The sequence below is a fragment of the Elephantulus edwardii genome, unplaced genomic scaffold (assembly GCF_000299155.1).
Source record: "Elephantulus edwardii isolate Elephantulus edwardi_28Jun2011 unplaced genomic scaffold, EleEdw1.0 scaffold00032, whole genome shotgun sequence".
NCBI lineage: Eukaryota > Metazoa > Chordata > Mammalia > Macroscelidea > Macroscelididae > Elephantulus > Elephantulus edwardii.
The window spans coordinates 15,253,094-15,276,501 of record NW_006399782.1 but is presented as its reverse complement, the minus strand read 5'-3'; the positions used below and the strand labels follow the sequence as shown (position 1 = coordinate 15,276,501).

Below are 23,408 nucleotides of genomic sequence, written 5' to 3'. Positions count from 1 at the left end.
GTTTTCTTTTATCTTGTTGTTGTGCTCGAGTATTTTCTTTGTAGGACTCTCTTTTTACAGTTCTTTGTTTTAACTTGTCATTGGTTGAAAGAGATAAAACGGAAATAAGCAACTGTTTCCACAACCCTCTATATTTAGTTATATATTTAGGCAAAAAGTGAAAATACACAAAAGAAAGTAATATTTAACATTTCAGTTTCCTGTAATATTCTTTTCAATTAAATTATACAGAGTGGTAAATTTAGGGTGGACTTTCCAAGTTATAGAGTACAGCTACATTAAGCCAATTACCGTTGAATGAATTCTAACTCATAACAGACTTATGTGTATCAAAATAAAGCTCTACTCCATTTAATTTCAGTAGGCTCTGATCTTTCAATACTATTTGCAAACATCACAGTTCAAAGACATCAGTCTTTTTTAATTTTCCTTATTCAGTGTCAATAATATTTGCACAAGCTTATCAAGCAATGAGAAATACGATGACATGATTTAGGCACACCTTATTTAGTCATTAAGCTGACATGCTCGTTTTTGGTACTTTAATGAGGTCCTTGAGAGCAAATTTTTCCAAAACAACGTATCTTTTGATTTCTTAATTGGCAGTACAATGAGTGTTGATTTTGGATCCCACTAAAAGAAAATCTTTGACATGTTCCGGATTTTCCATTTATCATGATGTTGTCTCTTGACCCAGCTGTAACAACTTTTATTGCCTTGATGTTAAGCTATAATGCATATTGAAGTTTGTAGTCTTTAATCTCTTTTCAGTAGGTGCTTCAGGTTTTCTTTACTTTCTGCAAGCAAAATTGTGTCATCTGTGTGACATAAGTAGGTGAGGAATCTTCCTCTAATGCCAATGACATGTTCATCTTCAAATATTTCAGTTTCTCAACACTCTTGGCACCAGTAGCCAGGAAATCAAAACACGTATTGCGATGGAAAAGTCTGTGGTTAGGGACCTCTCTAAAGTACTCAAGAGCAATGGTGTCTCTCTGGAGACTAAGGTCCGCCAGATACAGGCCATGGTTTTTGCAATCACTTGTTATGCATCAGGGAGTTGGACAATGACTAGGGAGGATAGAAAGAGAATTGAGGCCTTTGAGCTGTGGTGCTAGATAAGAGTATTGAATGTTCCATGGACTGCCAAGAAAACAAACAGATTCATCGTAGAGAGGATTAAATAAACCAGGCTGCTCCTTGGAGGCAAGGAATCTGGGGCTTCGTCTGACGTACTTTGGATATATTGTAAGAAGAGACGGGTCTTTAGAGAGGGACATCATGCTGGGCAGAGTAGAGGGACAGTGCAGGAGGGGAAGACCCTCTATGATGTGGATTGATTCAGTGACTGGGGTACTCGGGATGGGTGTGTCAGAGGCACTGTGATTGGCACAGGATAGAACAGGGTTTAGGGCTGTTGTACATAGGGTCGCTATGAGTCGTAAACGACTCAACGGCACATAACAACAACAATAACTTATGTGCTTAATTTATAGACTCATAGATATGGAGAAATATGTCAACCAGACACATAGTTTTCCTGATTTTGAAAAATGCAATATCGGTCCTTCTGCCGTGGCAGCCATAGACGTGCAGCAGCCATGGCTGTGCGCTACCCTATGGCCGTGGGCCTCAACAAGGGCCACAAAGTCACCAAGAACGTGAGCAAGCAGAGGCACAGCCACTGCCGCGGGCGCCTCACCCAGCACAACAAGTTCACTCGGGACACGATCCGGGAGGTGTGTGTGTGGCTTCGCGCCCTAGGAGCGACGCGCCATGGAGCTGCTCAAGGTCTCCAAGGACAAGTGGGCCCTCACGTTCATCAAGAAAAGGGTGGGGACACACATCCGCGCCAAGAGGAAGTGAGAAGAACTCAGCAACATCCTGGCCGCCGTGAAGAAAGCGGCTGCCAAGAAGGTCTGAGTGCACCCCACTCTCCCCCAAAGCCCATCTGATGTAATAAAGTGTAACCAACAAAAAAAAAAAAAAGAAAAGAAATATGCAATATCTCCTCTGTTTGTACAGTTTCTTCTAGGTTTATGTCTGCTTTTCTCATGAGCCAATCAAGTGTCCTGATATCCCCATTCTCATATATGTCATCCATAATTTGTTATGATTCATAGAGTAGCATGTCTTTACATAGTCAATAAAACACAAGTAATCATGGTATTTTCTACTTTTCAGCCAAGACTCATCTAACATCAGCCATGTCATTCCTCATTCCATAGCCTCTTTTTAATCCAGCTTGAATTTCTGGCAGTTCCCTGTCAAAGTGATATTAGTAATACTATTTAATAATTTCCATATTTTGTTGTAACACTTTTTAAATAATGGACACACTGTGGATTCTTTCCCATGAGTTAGCTAGGTAACTGTCATTCAATTTTCTAGGTACAGATGAATAAGCACATCAAAAGCTGTATCTTTTTGTTCCAACATCTCAATTGATATTCCATCAATTCCTGGAGTCTTACATTTTGCCATTCTCTTCAGTGTAATTTGGACTTCCTTAAGTGTTACTAGTTCTTGATCATATGCTTCTTCCTGAAATGCTTCAATGTTGGCCAGTTAATAACTCTTCTAAATAGTAACTCTGTGTTCCTTCAATTTTCTTTTGAAGCATTTGGCATAGTTCACTATTTCGCCCACAGAAGTCTTTAGAATTGCATTTGCAGGCTTAATTTTTTTTTCTTCAGTGATTTCAGCTGAAAAAATGTCAAGTATGTTAAGGCTTTATGGTTTTCTAACTCCAGGTCTTTGTACATTGCTTTGTAATGCTTTGCTTTGCCTCCTTGAACTGTCTTATAAAATGTATTCACCTCTCTTATATTATCAGTTCCTTTTGCTTTTGTTCCTCTATATCGATGAAAAGCTGTACATGAGCTCGGTGGTCTAGTGGGTAAGGAAATGCACTGAAACTCAAAGGCAGGTGGTTTGAAGTCAACATCTGCTTCCTAGGACAATCTCTTCCCATATAATTTACTGTCTGTGAAAATTCCCTGGAGGGCCAGCTATGAGTCATTTTTTTACTCACCAGAATATAACAACAATAGTAACACAATGAAAACCAAGTTTCAGTGTCTTTTCTTGCATTCACTTTTTTCCCTTTCTGTCTTTACAATGACCTTCCTCTTTCTGAAGAGGAAGTTCTTGATGTCATTCCACAACTCCTTTGGTCTCCAGGCATTAGTATACAATGTATCAAGCCTATTATTGAAATGTTTTATAAATGTATGTGTGATATAGTTAAAGTTGTTTTGCCTCTTATGGACTTGTTTTCATTTTCTTCAGCTTCAACTGGAACTTGCATATGAGCAGTTAATAGTCTGTTCCACATTTCACCCCTTGCCTTTTTTATACTGCTGACACTGAAAATTTTCAACTGACTTTGCCCATGTCCTTGTTGTTACGTGGTGCAGAGTCAACCATGACCCACGGCAACCCTATGAACAATGGCTCTGAACCTTGCCTTATCCTGAGCCAACCTCTCCATTTCTGACACACCTGATCCTATTGCCACAGTAACAGTGTCAATCCATCTCATGCAGGGTCTTCCTCTTTTGTGCTGACCCGGTCCTCCAAGCATGATGCCCTTCTCCAATGACTGTCCCTCCTGGTGGTATGTCTAACATATGATAGAGTTTTAAGATCCTTGCCTCCAGAGAACAACCTGGTTTCACCTTCTCCAGGACAGATCTATTGGTTCTCATGGCAATCTATAGTATGTTCAATATTCTTGTCTAGCACCACAAATTCGACGGCACATAACAACAACAACAACAGCACCACAAATTAAAGGTGTCGATTCTTCTGTCATCCTTAGTCGTTATCCAGGTCTCAGGTGTACAACAAGCAAATGAGAAGACCATCACCTGGATCAGGCACGTTTTAGTATTTAGATTGACATCATTGCTGTTTAGCACTCTGGAAAGATCTTTGATTTTATGGAAAGATCAGCTGTTTTTCCTAACCCCACTTACTTTTTAATTTCCTGACTGTTGTTTCCAAAAGTGATGATTTTGGACCCGAGCAAGATGAAATTACCAACAACCTTAATCCTTTCTCCACCTGTCATGGTGTTGTCTATTGGCCCAGTAGTGAGGATCTTTGTTTTATTGATATTGAGAGGAAGGGTATGAGAATTATTGAAAATTGCCTTTTCTAACCATTGTATTAACCCTCATTTATTGTTTAACTTCTGGATTCATGTAAAGAAATTAAAAATAATTTTGCTTTATCAAGCAGAAATTAGGTTTTAAACTGACATCTTTGCTCTGTAGCAGTTCCGGGAGGTCTTTCACTGTAGATTTTCCCAAAGCAACACTGTTTTTGTTTTTAGTTTATTTGTTGCTCTTAAAATGAGTGTTAATTAAGGATGTAGATATTAGACCTAATGAGATATAAATGAAAAGTATAAAATAGATAGAAAACATAAAAGACAGTTCACCAAAGAAAGCATTCAGACAGCCAATAAACACATGAAATCATGTTCAAAATAATTAACTACTCTCTTTCTCATTGCTATTGAGTCAGAACAAACTCATAACTAACCCTCTACTGAGTTTTCAGAGACTGTAAATTGCATAGGAAAAGATTTCCTATCTTTCTCCGTCAAAGCCTCTGGTTAGGTGCCACCTTTGGGTTAGAAGCAAGTCCCTATGGATTACAGTACCAGAGCTTCCTCATTAGATATTCGTGTTGTTGTTGTTGTTAGTTGTCCTTGACTCATAGTGACCTATGATCCTACGTACAACAGATCTAAATGGTATCCTATTCTGTGTCATCCTCATCATCTCTAATATAATTGAGCCCACTATAGTTACTGTATCAAACTATTTCATTGAGAATCTTCACTGTTACTGACCTTTACATGCATGCCTTTCTTTTTCTAAGAATAGACTCTCCAAACAACATGTTCAAAATATGTGAGATAAAGTCTAACTGTTCTTGCCTCTGGTTTTACTTTGTCTAAGACATATGTTTGTTCTTTTAGTAGTGCACAGGATATTGAAAATGGAGTTCTGGTAGCAAGAAGCTGCACTGCAATTCCAAAGACACACAGTTGGAATCTACCAGCTGCTCTACAGTAGAAGGATGGTTAATCTCCTCTTGTTTGATTAACTGCCTCTGAAACCCCACTGGAGGGTCATCTCTGGGTCAGTTCCAACTCTACAGTATACAACCACCACCACCACCACAACAACAACAGGATATACAATACTCATCCCTGGACCACAACTCAATTGCACTGCTTCTTCTGTCAGCCTTTTTCATTATCCAGCTTTCAGATGCATAGCAAGTGATTGAAAAGACCATGGCCTGAATCAGGTACATATTAGTCTTCAAACTGGCATCATTGCTCCTCATTACTAAGTAGAGGTCCCTGAAAGCAATTTGCTTCAGTGAAGTAAGTGTCTTGATCTCCTGGCTGCCAACACAAATGGCGTTAACTGTCGATCTATATAAAAGAAAACTGTTGACAATTTAAATCTTTTCTTCATCTATCATGATGTTGCCTATTGGTTCAGCGGTGAGAATTTTTGTTTTCTGGATGTTGACATGTAATCCATCTCCAAGGCTTCAGTCTTTGATCTTCTGCAGCAAGTTTTTTAAGCCTTCTTCATTTCAGCAAGCAAGGTTGTGTCATCTGCATAATGAAAACTGTAGATGAGTCTTCCTCTGATCTTGATGCTATGTTCTTCATAAAATCCAGCTTTTGTAATTATTTTCTCAGCATACAGATTGCATAGGTATGGCAGAAGGATATATGTAGCCTGATGCACTGCTTTCTTGATTTTGTACTGTGCAGCTCTCCCTTGCTCTCTCAGACAAGAGCTTCTTGGTCGAGGTAAAGGTTAGATATTATTGCTATTGTGACATGCTGTCAAGTTGACTACAACTCAAAACAACTCTATGAATAAAGTCAAAGTTGAGCAAGATAAAGTGGCCAAAGGATAGAGGATTTCCAGAGATGTGGATTGGAATATCTTATAAGAATACCCTCAATTTATCTCACCTCTTTTTTAAGACCTTGTTGCTCATTGCCTTTGAGTCGAGATCGACTCATACCTAGTGTTCCACAGATTTAATTTAAGTTTATTGAACTATGCATACCACTAAATCTAAGATCATGTATAGTTACTTCAAGGTACACTGAACAATATGTCTCTCATTCTCATAAGATGTATTTACAGTGACCAGTTATTTTCACATATATCAAGGAATTGCTATGGTGAAATGGACTTCACTTCAATAGATTTCTCCCTACAAATGCAGCTTAGAATATACTTCATAAAAATTGTATCCAAGTCTTTTAAGTTACATCATCTCCCTTGTGATCATTGCAATAGCTTCTTTCATGCTTGTTTGTACTCCTGCCCCCAGTAGCTATTTTTGCACAGTAGTCAAAGTGATCCTTTAAAACATTAATCTGATCATATCACATCCTTGCTGAAAGCAGGGCAATAATTTCCAATCACTTTAGCTTGAGATCAAAACACTTGCCCAAATCCTTTCTTGATTCCTAATGATATATTTTTTTTTCTTTTCTTTCTTTTTTTCAAAAATCTAAGTAGATGCTTGCATTATCTGGAAGAAGAATGGACAATCTCCTCCCATGTAATTTCATCTGAAAACCCCCGGGAGGCTCAGCTATGAATCAATCCCAACTCAGTGGCACACAACAACAACAGATGCTTGCATTAGGGTGTGTACCGATAGGACCCTCTCTCTGGAATGATGTGCCATAACCACATGATTCCCACCTTCACCTCTGTCTATGTTAAAATTTTGTCTCACGTCATCTTTCTGAATACTTTACCTAAAATTACAATATTCAACTCTTACACCTTATTCTTTTTTCCCCCCTGCTATATTATTCCAAACTATCCTTTTTTACTCTCTTATGATGGGTATGTGTATTGTGGTCTCTTTAGAGTTTGTTTTTTCTCACTATCAGATAGAGATATATATATATAGATATATCTCACTATCAGATAGAGATATATATAGATATATAAAGATAGAGATGATAGATAGATAAATAGATAGATAAGATAGATAGATAGATAGATAGATAGATAGATAGATAGATAGAATATAGCTATAGTACTATTACTTTCTGAGGTGATCCCAGCTATTTTCTTTTTTTTCTTGCTTTCGTCATTTAAGGAGCTTCCATGGCATAGTTTACAGGGACTTACACTGGTAACCTAAATTTTGATGGTTTAAATCCACTAGCAGCCCTATAGAGGAAGGATGGGCAATCTCCTCTGTAATGATAACCTCTCCAAACATACTGGAGAGTCAGCTATGAGCTGGCTGCCATTAAAACAACACTGTAGGCTTGAGATTTCTTTTGGTTTTATTCTGCATTGATTATTGGCTACTTTCATACTTTGAACTAATATTTTTGTTGTGAGTTAGGACAAATTTATCACAAATAATGTGACAAAATTGGTCTTCAATTTATTTATATATGTGTAAGAATGGATTTAAGGACCACTTCTTTTGTTTCTACTTTCTGATACACTTTATTTGAAGGTGAGGGACCAATAAAGTTATGGAGAATATACTGAAAATAGAATTTCACTAAAATTCTGCTGGTCTATACCAAAGTGTGTTCTTATTCACATAATTGGGTCTTGATAGGAAATTATAAATGTTTAGAATCTCTTCTCAAAACTAAAAATTCCCTTACTTCATGGATGTTTTGAATATGGATATGAAAATTTCTTCAAATAAATACATATTTCTTTACAAATAACATTCCTAACATTTCTAAAAATTAATGCCCCATCAAGTGGAATAATTTATGAAAATCATTTCATAGGTTCTTAAAACACAGTAGGTTCTCAGGTTATTTTATAATCTTGAATCTGAACATATTTTCCACTGTGAAAGAATAAAATCATTGTTAGTAAAATAGAAATATTTATATTTACACTCCTCCTGCATTCTAGGATCCTTTTTTTATTGAGAAGTGTCCAAGGAATTAATAAAGTATGAGGGAAATTAAAAACTTAATAAACTAATTTATCAATATATTAAAGGTCAGGGAATAAAAAGAACCTATAGGTGTTAATGAAGCCTGGACAGGAGAGATTTAGAGGGTTGAGAAAGAAGATAACTTTTAGAAGCAATGAAGCATGGATAGTTGCCAGGCACATAAAATAAATATCAAGAGATTGGAAGATTTCCTTTTTAGAAATTTAGGGAACATTTTAATGGAAATATTCTCTGTAAAAATTTTGCAAGACATTAGAAATATGATTCGAGGTGCTTTCAATTAAACTTTGTCAAATTCTGGTTGGTTTGTTTTTTAACTATAATTCTTTTCTGAGGCCCCTCTCAAAATAAAAGAAAGTCAGTGTGGCTTTGTCTATCCTGCTCCCAATGTGCCCAAAATTTTCAGCTGAAACGTAGATGTCTCTTTGTGTCTAAGTTTTATCATTCAGATGTCTTTCCTAGTCAATTATTAACTGTTCAAGAATAGGAAAAGAGTGGCTAGATAATGAGCACTGCATTGGAAGAGATGAAGGAAAGAACTGTTTAAAATTAATATATGATTAAGCATTATATGTATGACAACAATCCAGAATAAGTGGACTGCAAAGTGAACTGGGGGAAGGGTATGGATGAGGGAGAGAGAAATTATGCAACAATGAATGAATATTTAAAAAAGAAAACAAACCCAAGAAAGTGAGCTAGGGGAGAGGGAAGGAAGAAAAAGAGAGGAAAATGTGCAACAATGAATGCATGTTTTCTGTAAACTTTTGTTAAAATGACAGTTAAAATTAAAAATTTTATTATTAATAAAAATAAAATCATTAAAAATGAAAAAAAGTTTTTAATGCACTTTACTTTTCCTTAGCCTTTGCAATTAATAAGTTACAGGTTTGCTTCAGATGTGTGTATCTATATACAGAGCCTATTCCATTACATGGCATAAAGAATATATTAACTAATGAGTGATTTTGTTAACAATCTAATATTTAAAGAGAAAGCAAACCAATTGATCACTGTTGTCTATGGTGACAGAACTAATTTATTTTGTAAACTAAGAAGCAGAGACAAAGATTTTTTTTTAATTTTATGACATGAAGATACAAATTAAAAACAAAACAAAACAGAATTTATGAATGATGCTTATGTCAGAGAGAGTGGCCAACTGAGTGACTATTCATTTATTTATTATTTGGTTTCTCTTTATTTTATTTCTATCCAGCTGCCAGTGGATGCAATAGTTGTAAATATTTTATTGAATAGCTTTCATTTTAACATAAGCAGTAAGAAAGAGAGCAGATGCTTCTGCATCTACTTGATTGGCTTTGTGATGAAGCCAAATGCCAGAGCTGCACTGACAAGAACTTTAATATTGGCCAGGTCTAAGGATCAACTCTCCACATCAGAATTTATTATTGTTTTCAAGTCATCTTATAATAACTCTTAAATATTTTATTAACTAGCCTGAGGAGAGTGGACTTTCTTCAAATTCTCTACTCACAAACACTTTGCATAATTTTGTGATATTTACTCAATAAGACCCTTTCTAAATATTTTACTTGCAAAGGCCTTTTCACTATGTTGCCTCCTATTAGCATTACTCATGGGAAGATTCTGATTGCCATCTATCTGCCTAACATCTAGCATTCCAGGCCTGTAGATTCCGGGAGATCTGTATGGGTGACAATAATTCAAGGCAAATTCCATATAATTTCTTTTTTCCCCTCCTTAGGATATTTCTATTGCTTTTTTTCTTTCACATGACATAGTTTAACAGATTCAACTTGGGACAATTTTTATTTTACATCTTTCAGGGTGTTTATTAACTTTGTTGGTAGTATCTTGTCACACGAGCTCCTGAGGTAAGTGACACATAGGACACTGCACATGAATAAATTCTAACTAATTCGTATTTTGTATTATATTTTTCCACAAATTCCTTATCTTACCCCAGTGACTAAAGTTTTGTCATTTGGGGTGCATTCATTTTAATTAGCAGGAAACCAAGTAGAGGAGCTAAAATGAATCAATCTTTATTTTTTAAATTAATTTAATCAACAACAACTTGTTGAGTTGCTATACTAGTTTAGTAACTCAAATGTTGAGTATTACTTTACTTTCTGTGATGTAGTCAAAATGGCTTTCCTAACCATTGCTTTGGCTTTCACCACAGGCTGGGTGGGACTTTGCTAATGATGTGAATAGATGAATAGCATGTATTTGGTAGAAATATGCAAACAAGGTATATGAAACACTAATGAAATTATTATTCAATCATGATATCCCACCAGGATTAAATTTAACAGGTTCAGCAGCAGAAAACAAGAATATTTTTATCAGAAAACCCACCCCCAACATTTGGACCAGAGATTTATTTTATTTTTTCTTTATTAATTTTAATGAAAGTTTACAGAGACTTTGGAATTCCATTCATTCACTGTTGCACTTTTCTCCCTGCAGATTCTTGTGAGAGTCAGATCAAGATTTCAAGAACAGCAACAGAAGCAAAGCAGGAATCAACAAATGTAAGACAGAACTGTACCACACAGCCAGAGGTAGAGTCTGAACCTTTGCCCAAACTTACTGGAAGACAAGTGAGCAGAGGAAATTCTGTAACTGGACACTAAGAGATCTTTTTATCATGACCTGTAGTGATGAAGATGAAGGTAAAAGGGCCTGTGAGAACACCTGAAAAAATCTTCTGCCTAAGATATTGTCTCCTGTCTCCAGTAGAAATTGTAAAACACAACATCAAGAAGACAAAGATTCTCACCACTGAGTCAGGTGGCAGCACCATGATAGATTGAGATTGTGGTCATTAAAAATTACAGTTTGTTGGAGAGCCCTGGTGGCCTAGTGGCAAAAAGCTATACTGCAATCCCAGAGGTGTGGTTCAAATTCACCAGATGCTTTGCTGGAGAAGGAGGAACAATCTCCTCCTGTACCAGTCAAATCTGATTTGATGGTACACACACACAAATGATAAAAATAAAAGAAAATTTTTTAAAAAAATTACAGTTTACTCGGCTCCACAGTTAACACTCTTGGTGTCTACAGCCAGGAAATCAAAAGATGAATGACACTGGGGAAATCTGTCAGGGACCTCTCCAAAATACTGAAAAACAACATCAGTCTAGAGACAAAGGTGTACCTTATCTAGACCCTGGTCTTTACAATTACTTTCTGTGCATCAGAAAACTGGACAATGGCTAAGGATGACAAAAGAATAATTGATGCCTTTGAGTTGTGGTTCTAGAGAAGAGTCTTAAACATACCACAGACCGCGAAGAAAACAAGTAAGTCTTTCTTGCAGAAAGTGAAATCAAATTTCTCCTTGAGGGCTAGAATGTTGAAGCTTTGTCTCACATACTTTGGGCACATGGCGAGGAGGGAATGGTCATTGGAGAAGGACATCATGCTCAGAGAAATGGAGGGAAAGCACAGAAGAGGAAGATCATGGATGAAATAGATTGATACAGTAACTGAGGCAATGGTGGTAGGTGTGTCAGAGTCAATGAGACTAGCTTATAGCAGGGCAGGTTTTAAAGCTGTTGTATATAGGGTTGCTATGAGTTGCTGGTGACTTGTTGGCACATAACAGTAACAATATCTTCCTTAAGATACTGTGACTATGAAAGGGCATTTGACAAAGTAGGTCATAATAAAATACGGCTAATACTGAGAAGTATGGAAATACCAGAATATTGACCTATTCTTGCACTAAATCTATACCTAGATCAAAAAGCTGTTGTTGGAAAAAAGCACAGGTGCAGTACATGGTTTAAAATCAGAAAGGTGTCCATCATGGTTGTATTCTTTCTCCATAACTATTAAATTTGTATACTGAACAAATCCTTTGAGATGCTATACTCTATGAAGAAGAATGTGGCATCAGTTCAGTGGAAGATTCACTAATAACTTGCAATATGCAGATGGCACAACCTTGCTTGCTAAAAATGAAGAAGGGTATAAACACTTGCTGTAGAAAATAAGGCAACATACTAGTTAATGTTGGATCACAACTCAGCATCAAGAAGGCCAAAATCCTCACCACTGATAACAAAAAATCTAAACTGTGACTATACACATGGACTACACATGACAAACTACACAGGAATTAAATTAGCTACAACTGTGATTAGATAATTGGAAAAAATCAATATAAGCAGTTAAATCATGTTTAGGGACAAAAGTTAGAGCAGACCATCACTTTTCATGAGGAAGTTCAAATTGAAACTGAAAAAAAAAATAAAACAAGTCAATGAGAACTATTATGTGACTTTGTGTCTATTCCATCTAAATTAAGACCATCTCAAGAATAGATTTGATGTAGTGAAGACTGAAGACCAGAGAGATGACTTATTGGATGGCATCAAGGACATAAAAAAATTTAAGATACCAAAAGATCAACAAAGACAGAATAGAAAGAAAAAACAAAATTAGTATCGGAAGAGATTCTGAACATGGCACTAGAAGGAATAGAGGCCAAAAGCAAATAAAGTGTTGAAGATAGATGAACAGAATATTTCAAAATATAGCTCAAGAGCAAAAACATTATGATGAAATGCATACAGTTGGAGTTAGAAAACCAGAAGAAAATACGTTTCTTAAACTGAAAGAACCAAAGAAGAAATTCAAGCCTTGAGTTGAAATACTGAAGGATTCTGTGGGCCAAATCTTGACTGATACAGAAAGCTTCCAAAGAAGAGGGAAGGAATACAGAGTCACTGTACCAAAATGTTCTCGGTTAATGCTAAAATATTTCAGTAGGTAATATATGATTATTATAATAAAGGAAATGTTCAAGATCTGAAAACATTTGTAAAAAATAGATCACAAGAAATTGATGGAATATATGTTTCAACAAACAGATAAAGACTTGAATATGCTTTCTCACCTATGCCAAGAAATTTGGAAGCTTATATATAGCCTGTCAGCTGTCTAGAAGAGATTTGTATTTGTTCTCATTTAAAAGAACTCTGATCTCACAGAATGTAGAAATCATCAAATAATGCCTTTAATACAAATATGAGTGAAAGAAGATTTATATTTATTAAGATATATATTTATTATTTTTAATAATCTTGTTGAAGATTATTAAAATAGTATATCAACATGCAGCAGCCAGATATTCAAGCTTAATTCAAAAGAGGCTGTTGCATGAATATGGCTCTATACTGAAAGCACAGAATACTTGCTTACTTGCTTTTTATTGATTTGAAAAAATATTTGTCTGCAAGAAACATAAAAATGATGCCTAATATTAAGAATAATGGGAATCCCAGACCACTTAATTGTGTTCTATATTCAATGTTGTGTGTGTAAAATTTATACATAATTAAAGAAACCCCAATTTTCTGCACAGAACACAGAAACTGTGTATGGTTTAAGATCAGGAAAAATGTGTCATAATTGTGTCCTTTCTTGATACCTATTTAGTTAATATGCTGAAGTCGATTGAGAAACTGGATAGAAGACGAAAGTGGCAACAGTATTGTAAGAAGATTCATTAACATGACTTGGTCTTTTCAACCCATTTTTCCTTTCAATTGCTTACTATAAATCTGTAAGTTGAATAATGAATAAGGATGCCAAAAAATTGATGCCTTTGAATTACATTGTTGGAGAAGAGTACTGAATACGGACTAACCAAAGAGCAAGCAAGTCTGCCCTGGAAACTAAGTGCAACCAAAGTTCATTTTAGAGGCAAGAATGGTAAAACATTTGTTATATCTAATTTGGACATGTTGTCAGAAGGAGCTAGTCCTTTGAAAAAGACCTAATTCTGGGAAAGATGAAAGATCAGAGAAAGAAGGAAGACCCTCACTAAAATAGATTGACACAGTGACAGTGGATTTGACAGGTTAGAGATGATGAGAATGACACACTGTAGAGAAAATTCATATATGTTCATAGGATTTCTATTATTCATAGCCAACTTGATTCCAGGTAGCAACAAAAACACTAGTATACTTATGCTACAACAATTATCTACACTTATATACTTACGCTACTACTTTATTATTTGACCAATTGGGAAGAAAAGTATCTTAAATATTAAATACTGATAATTTGTATTCAAATCCAAGATGACAGGATTCTTTTTCTTTGTTAGTAAGTTTCTTTGATCATAGTTGGAAACATGGTTTGATCAATATCACTGTGTGTATTTATTTGTTTTAACCAAAGGTAAACATGAGACAGGCTCAAAATAACTATGTCTACACCTCTAGAGCAAACAAACCTATTATTAAAAGTCATCTTTTCTGTTAGTTCTTAGAATACATCCATCAGAAATATGCAGTACACTTATTGAATAGAACAGTTATTTAGATAAAATTCTCTTAAGTATCATTATATAATAAATTCTACATATAATTAGGTGGCTGTTTGCATTTGCATATTGGTTTCTGGTTTTATTCTGTAGATCTTTACTCATTTAATTTTTTGCACATTTTAAAGTACTAACATTATTCAAAAGTCAAGTTAACAGAAAACATATTCAAATAAAGTCATATTCTCTTTTATTGTTCCGAATTGTTTCCTCATATCTTTTGTAGATAATAAATACATTTATTCTCTGGTCTATTGTTTCTTTTCTCCTTGAATGGAGTTAAAAAGATACATACAAACATTTTCTTTCAACTTTCTTTTCTACATAAAAGGTAAGATAAATATTTACATTTTTTACTTAGTTTGTATCAAGTTAAAGGCATTTTTCTAATTCTCTTTATACATGTGTATTATGTAATTTTGTACATATATTTTGGTTAATAGGACCCCGTGGTGCAAATGTTAAGTGAACAGGTGTTAATCAAAGTGTCAGTGGTTCAAATTCGCCAGCCATTTTGTAGTAGAAAAATGAGGCATTGTGTTTCTTAGTGATCGTTGTTGTTGCTAGATGCCCTTAAGTACAATGCATGTAAATCCTATAAATAATAGATCTAAGCCCTGTCATGGCCTGTGCCATCCTCATCATCTCTGACACATTTGAGCCAATTGCTATAGTCACTGTCAATCCATCTTGCTGAATTGTTTTCTCTTTTGCTGATCATTCACATTTCCAACATGATTTTCCTCCATACAACTTGTGAAATGAAACTGTGATCCATGATTACAAGAATTCTGGTGATGTTTTCTTCAAGACATAACCATATGTTCTTTTTTGTTAGTCCATCAGGTATGCAGTACTTTTCTCCAACACCACAGCTCAAACATACTTCTTCCGTCATCCTTATCCATATTCTACCTCTCAGATGCATGTAAAGTGGTTAAAAAGACCATGAGTCTGCATCAAGTGCACGTTAATCTTCATTATACTGACATCATATATTTCATTCATACTGATATTATTGCTTCTTCGTAACTTGGAGAGGTCCCTGACAGCAGATTTTCCCAATGTAATATGTCTCCTGATCTCTTGACTGATAGTACAAAGGAAGTTGACTGTGGATCCAGTAAGGTGAAGTCATAGACAACTTCAATATATTCTCCATCTCTCATGATGTTGTCTACTATTCCAGCAGTGAGAATTTTTGCTTTCTTGATGTTGAGCTGTAATCTATATGGAAGGCTAAAGTCTGATTTTCTGCAACAAATTTTTCAAGTCCTCCTTACTTTCATTAAATAAAGTTGTGTCATCAGCATGTGCAGGTTGTTGATGAGTCTTCCTCCGAATCTGATGCTACATTCATCTTCAGAGTCCAGCTTCAAAATTATTTGTTCAGAACACAGATTGAATAGGTATGGAAAACAGATATAATCCTAACATACATTTTTCCTTATTTTAAACCACATAGTGCTATTTGTTCTGTTTGGACAACAGCTTCTTTGTTTACGTATAGGTTTCATATGAGCATAATGAATTGTTCTGGGATTTTCATTTTTTCTTATGCCAGGGATAATTGTTATGATCCACACAGTCAAATGACTTTGCATAATTTTCATAGTCTATAAATACAATGAGACACTCTTTTAGTACTCTTTATTTTCAGTCAGGAACCATCTGAAATCAGTAATGCTATCCCAGTTGTGATGGCATGCAAACAACATTATCATTTTCTAAATCCAGCTTAAACTATTGGCAGTTCTCACTCAATGTAGTGTTCTATCCCCTTCTGGATTATCTTCAGCAATATTTTGCTTGCATGCAATATTAATGATACTTTTTTATAACTTCTACGTTCTGTTAGATCACCTTTCTTGGAAATATGAGCAAATATAGATCCTTTCCAGTCAGTTGGCCAAGGAGCTGTCCTCCAAATTTCCTGGCATAAACTGGTGAGCACATCCAGAGCTGCATCTAATAACTAAAACATGTCAATTGGTATCATGGTGATTTCTGGAGCCTTATTTTTCCCCAATGTATTGGGTGTAGTTTGAACTTCTTTCTTTGTTACCGTTGTTGTTGTGGCGTCGAGTCGTTTGCGACTCATAGCGACCCTATGCACAACATCCCTAAACCTTGCTCTACCCTGCGCCAACTGCACGGCCTCTGACACACCCATCCCGATTACCCCAGTCACCGAATCAGTCCATCTCATAGAGGGTCTTCCCCTCCTGTGCTGTCCCTCCACCCTCCCAAGCATGATGTCCCTCTCCAAGGAGCCGTTCCTCCTGGCAACATGTCCAAAGTATGTCAGACGAAGCCCCAGAATCCTTGCCTCCAAGGAGTAGCTTGGTTTAATTCTCTCCAAGATGAATGTGTTTTTTTTCCTGGCAGTCCATGGTACATCCAATACTCTTCTCCAGCACTACAGCTCAAAGGCATCAACTCTCCTTCTGTCCTCCCTAGTCATTGTCCAACTCTCTGATGCATAACAAGCGATTGCAAAGACCATGGCCTGTATCAGGCGCACCTTACTCTCCAGAGAGACACTGTTGCTCCTGAGTACTTTAGAGAGGTCCCTAACAGCAGACTTTCCCATTGCGATACGCTTTTTGATTTCCTGACTGCTGGTGCCAAGAGTGTTGGCTGTGGAGCCGAGCAAACTGAAGCTGTGAACAATCTCAATCTCTTCGTTAGCTCTTGTTAATGTGATAATTTCTGAAATGTTTCAGTGTCAACCAATTCTTTTTGATATATAGTGACTCTGTGTATTCTTTCCATCCTCTTTTTATGCTATCTGGATTATTCAAGAGTTTGTACATAGCTCTCAGTAATGTAATTTTGGATTTGAATTTGTTTTTCTATTTTTTAGCTTGAGATATACTGAATTATTCCCTTTTAATTTTTCAGCTCCAGTTCTTTGGAAATTCCATTATAACACTTTGCTTTGTCTTCTTTAGCTGCTCTTTAAAATCTTCTTTTAGATTGCGCTTCCACCATCTTTCCATCCCTCAGTCAGACAGTGACCAGAGACATTTCTGGAAAAACCATCATGATGGCTGCCCAAAGGAGAACCCCAAGTCCAGTTCAAACTTGTTTTGGTGGGTGATGTTGGTACTAGAAAACGTTCATGAAATGTCATCTTACTGGTGAATTTGAGAAGAAGTATGTAGCCACCTTGGGTGTGGAGGTCCATCCCCTCATGTTCACACCAAAAGCGGACCGATGAAATTCGATATGTGGAATACTGCTGGCTAGGAAAATTTGAGGGACTGAGGGAAGGCTATTATATCCAAGCCCAGTGTGCCATTATAATGTTTGATGTAACATCGAGAGTTAACTACAAGAACGTGCCTAACTGGCATAGAGATTTGATTCGAGTATGCAAAACATCCCCATTGTGTTGTGTGGCAACAAAGTGGACATTAAGGACAGGAAAATTAAGGCACAATCCATTATTTTCACTGAAAGAATCTTCAGTACTATGATATTTCTGCCAAAAGTAACTACAACTTTGAAAAGCCTTTCCTTTGGCTTGTTAGAGAACTAATTGGAGACCCTAACTTGGAGTTCGTTTCCATGCCTGCTTTTGCCCCACCAGAAGTTGCCATGGACCGAGCTTTAGCAACACAATATGAGCATGATTTAGAGGTTGCACAGACAACTGCTCTCTGGGATGAAGATGATGATCTGTGAGAGAACAAAGCTGGAGGCCAGCATCAGAAGTCTAATTTTATAGGCAACTGTCCTGTGATGTCAGTGGTGCCACGTGTTTGCCACATTATTATCTAGTTAAGCAGCACATGTGCTAATCTTTGGGATGCTGAAGGAGAGATGAATGGGCTTCGGAGTGAGTGTGGTAGTTTACAAAACGCTTCAGGTTTTGGACCTGCATATTTAGCTGTTTTGGAAGGCAGTTTCCTTGAGTTTCAAATACAATACTACTACAGAATCACAATCTTCTGTGGTAAAATCTTGTTTTTTACTGTCATTCCCATTCTTTTCATTTGGAACCAGAGTAAAATTGTGTTTCAAATATTTTAAAAAAAATCTTCTGTTCAAAATAAAATCTAAAAAAGAAAAAGAAAGAAAAATCCCTCTGTTTAAAGTAAAAAGAAAAAGAAAATGAAAAAGTTCTTAAGATTGTTGTTGTTGTTGTTACGGGCTGTTGAATTGCCTGCAACTCTTAGCAACCCTATGTACAATAGCTCTGAAGCCTCTGTTCTGAGCCAGTGTCACTGACTCCAATACACCTACCCCCATGGCCCTAGGCACTGTATCAATCCATCTCATCCGAGTCTTCTTCTCCTGCACTGACCTTCCATATTTCTGAGCATGATATCCTTCTCCAAGGGTCGGTCCCTCCTAGCCACATGCCCAAAGTATGTGAGACAGAGCTTCAAAATCCTAGCCTCCAAAGAGGAATATGCCTTCACTTTCTCCAAGACAGACCTATTTATTTTCTTAGCAGTCCATGGTATATTCAAGACTCTTCTCCAGCACCACAACTCAAAGACATTGATTCTTATTCTATCATTCTTATTCATTAGCCAGCTCTCTGCTGCATAGCAAGTAATTGCGAAGAACATGGCCTGGATTAGGTGCACCTTAGTCTCTAGACTCACATCATTGTTTTTCAGTACTTTGGAGGGGTCCCTGACAGCAGGTTTTCCCAATGCAGTTTGTCTTTTGATTTCCGGACTGATGGTGCTAAGAGTGTTGATTGTGGAGCAAAGCAAGCTGTTATTAGTAACAACCTCAATCTCTTCTCCACTTACCATGGTGCTGCCAACTGGCCCAGTGGTGAAAATCCGTCTTATTTATATTGACCTTCAATCCGTATAATTGATTATTTTAAAAACTCATGATAGATAATAAGTTGTTGCTTTTGTTGTTGTTGATTAGAGCCATTGAGTCAGAACTGACCCACAGCTGTCCCTCCAGCAGGTATTCAGAGGCAGTTTAATTGTGTGAGAAGATTGCCCATCCTTCTCCTGTGGATCAGCTGCTGGTGGATTCAAACCACGTGCCTTTGGGATTGCAATATAGTTTTTGTACCACAATGTCATAGAGTTTCCAATAATTTGCTACTAAAATTTAGGTGACAATAGTTGTGCTACCAAGCAAAAGGCACACGATTTGATTCTATTAGTCACTCCGGTAAGAAAAATGGATAAATCTCTTCCCATGCAATTTATTGCCTCTGCAAATCTGCTGAAAGGTCAGATATGAGCTGATTCCTATTCAACTGTAAATGACAATTACTAGTATTATTCCATCATGTCCATGTACAAATGTACATTGGTGACATTATTTACAACAGCAAAACCAGACAAAACTCAAGCTTCCATCACTGAATGAAGAGATAAACAATTTTTGGGACATGGGAATGATTTTCATCATTTCACACATACCTAAAAATGGAATTACTGAATCATATGTTGTTCTTACTTTTTTTTGTTTTTTAAAGAAGTGCTATAATGTTTTTCATGCTGATTGTACCATTGTATAGTCCTACCAACAGTAAATAACTGATTCAGTGTCCCTAAAATCCCATCAGTATTTGCTATTTTATTTTTTATTAGTGCTATTATTATAAAAAATTATTACTATTCTCAATGTTTTATGTATTTAACCTACAATATATGTTTTTCAAATTTCTTTTTCAAATTATCTGTGTTCAATTTATGTATTAATCCATGAATTCAACTTAAATTTTCAAGTGTATCAAAGTGAGTTACAGTCATATAGACGTATATCCTCCAAACAACTAATATTATTAGCTAAAATATTATTAGCTAAAATAATATTTATTTATAGGTGGTTTTTATTAGCTTCATAATAACATAAAATTATGGAGTATTACTCTGTCTCTAGGAAGCCTGATGCATAGTGGTTAAGTTCTTGACTTCTAATCAAATGACAGGTGTTTTGAACTTAACAGCCACTACTCTGGAGAAAAATTCAGTCTTTTGCAATAAAGATTCTAGCATTTGAAGCCCTATTGTCCAAATCTACTCTACCTTCCAGGGTTGCTATTAGACCAATTTGACTCAAGTGTACAAACCTCTCCATTATGTAATCCTTTTAACAGTTGATGTATTTTCCCTGTATGTCTAATTATATTACTTGCTTTTATTTATAGCTTAATTTTTTCTTTATGATTGTTTGTCTACATGATAAATTTACTTTTTATCATTTTGTAATTATCTGTAACTTTATTAAAATATACTTTTTGAAAACAGCTTATATATTCATGGTGACTTGAATTCAAGTTTACAAAACATTGGTTTTTCACTCACTTAATCATATATATTTCCCCCCTTATCTCCTTCAATCGAAAATGCTTGTCCTGTTCCAGATTGGTAAGTACAATAAACATGATGTTAATTATCTCAGATTGATCTTCATTTCACCTATTAAAATTCAGTGTTCATTTCCATCTATTCTTTTCTTGTTCTCTTCTTTACTATTCCATAAATTCTCCTATATTTATCACAACAGTCTTAAACGGTGTTTATCCCTTTATGACTGAGTAACTCTGCATACTGTTTTTTTGTTTTGTGTCTTTCTTTTTCTTTGCTATGTTTGCCAATGCTTTATAAATTTTATTAACTCTTTCAAGAACCAGTTACTGATCTTGTCCATAGATTTGACTGTTTTTCTATTTTCTATTCCATTTATTTCTGCCATTCTCTTTATAATTTCTTTTTCTCTGGAAGTTGTGGGATTTGGTTACTGTTCTTGTTCTGTTTGTTGGAAAATTTAGGTTAAGTGATTTATTTTAATTCTTTCTTTTCAAAGTGCTTGCTTGTTGCCGTGAATTCACCTTTGGGTAGTGCTTTTGCTTGTTTGCAGAAGTTTTTATGTGTTATATTTTCATATTTACTTCTCTCAAGAATTTTTTTTTTTATTTCATGTTTTATGTCTTCTATTAGTGGTAAAAATATATGCTGCAATTTCAAAGGCACAGTTCAAATCTACCAGCTGATCTGTGGGAGAAGACACAATCTCCTCCCAAGCAATTAATTGCCTCTGAAAGCCCACTGGAGAATCAGCTATAAGTAGATTCTTACTCAATGGCACACAATAACAACAGTGATCAAGCAGGGTGTTATGTAATTCCTAAGTGCACTTTGCTTTTCCTCCTTTATCCTTTTCTTGTTTATTTCTAATTTTGTTGCTTTGTGCTCCGAGAAGATGTCTTGTAATATTTCATTTTTTTAAATCTCTTAAGCTAACATGCAGTCTTCTGTGACTAAACTCATTGCCTATTCTGGAGAATGTTCCAAAGCATTGGGGAAGAATTATATTGATCTTTTGTTGGATAAAGTATATCCAACAGAGGCCGAGTTGGTTCACAGTAGAGTTCAGTGCTTCTTTGTTGACTTTCTTTCCTAGTCATCCTTTTAGCAATAGTGGTATCTTGAAGTCTCCTGATACAATTGTAATGTTACCTCTTCTTTTTTTCATGTATGTTAAAATTTATTGTCTGTATTTTACAGTTCTATCATTTAGTGCATAGATAAAAAGCTTATGATCTCTTGCTCTGTTCACTCTTTAAGCACTAGTGACCTTCTTTGTCACTTGTTTGTTGTTGTTATGTGTCGTCGAGTCGTTTGCGACTCATAGCGACCCTATGTACAACAGTCCTAAACCCTGCTCTATCCTGTGCCAATCGCATTGCCTCTGACACACCCATCCCAATTACCCCAGTCACTGAATCAATCCACCTCATAGAGGGTCTTCCCCTCCTGCACTGTCCCTCCACCCTACCAAGCATGATGTCCCTCTCTAAGGACCTGTCCCTCCTTACAACATGTCCAAAGTATTTCAGACAAAGCCCCAGAATTCCTTGCCTCCAAGGAGCCGCCCAGGTTAACCTTCTCTAGGATGAACTGTTTATTTTCTTAGCAGTCCATTGTATATTCAGTACTGTTCTCCAGCACCACAGCTCAAAGACCTCAATTCTCCTTCTATCCTTTCTAGTCATTGTCCAACTCTTTAACACAAAACAAGTGATTGCAAAGACCATGGCCTATATCTGATGACCTTAGTCTACAGAGTGATGTCATTGCTCTTCAGAACTTTGGAGAAGTCCCTAACAGCAGACTTTCCCATTGCAATACATCTTTTAATTTCCTGGCTTCTGGTGCCAATGCTGGCATTTACGCATTTACTCAAAGGTCTATTTTTTCAGAGATTAATATTGCCACTCCTACTTATTTTTTTATTGCCAATTTCTTATAGTTACTTTTTAATTATTAATTTGTAGTCTTTGCTTCTCAGGTGTGTCTCTTGTAATCAACACATTGATGGGGTTTTTTTTTGTGTGCTGTTTGTTGGATCTATTTTTTAAATCCAGTATTCCACTCTCTTGATATTATTTGGTGCATTTAAGCAGTAAAATTGTGTCTTATTATTGATAAACAAGATTTTAAAGCTGTCATTTTATTGGGATCTTTTTTGTGTTTTAGTTCAACTGATTCATTTTTCTGTGTTGTTTTGTTTCTATGGGAAGACGTCCTTAATATTTCTTCTAAAGTTGATCATATTTTCACTAGTTCTCTCAGTTTTTGCTCTTTTGAGTATGTATTAATTCTGCATTCTATGTGATGGACAGTTTTGCTATGAACAGGATTCTTGGCAGTCTTCTTTCAAAGTTTTGAATATGCCATCACATTGTCTTCTTGCTTGTATGGTTTCTGCTAAGAAAATGGCACTTAATCTTATTGTTTCTCCTCTATAGGTAATTCATCATTTTTCTTGAGCTACTTTCAGAATTATCTCCTTGTCTTTAATTTTGCAGAATTTGACTACAATGTGTCATGTGTTTTCATTTTGTGGTCTATCCTATTTGGGATTCACTCAGCTTCTTGGATGTATGTTTTCTCATTTTTCATGATGTTGTTATTGATTGCCTTTGAGTCGAGCATGACTCATAGCGACCTCATGAACAAAGCCATGAAGCTCCTCTACAACCATCGACATTTATCAAAATTCATAGAGTTTCCAGAGGCATGTTATTTAGGAACTGGATACTCTCCTGCTTCCAAACTTGTCATATTGTTGTTGT

At 36.0% G+C, this 23,408-nt stretch overlaps 1 pseudogene; it reads left to right on the top strand.

The window, feature by feature from the left end:
• Positions 1-1,601: 1,601 nt before the first annotated feature.
• The window catches only part of LOC102850538, a 90,006-nt pseudogene continuing 68,199 nt past the window's right edge, over positions 1,602-23,408 (top strand).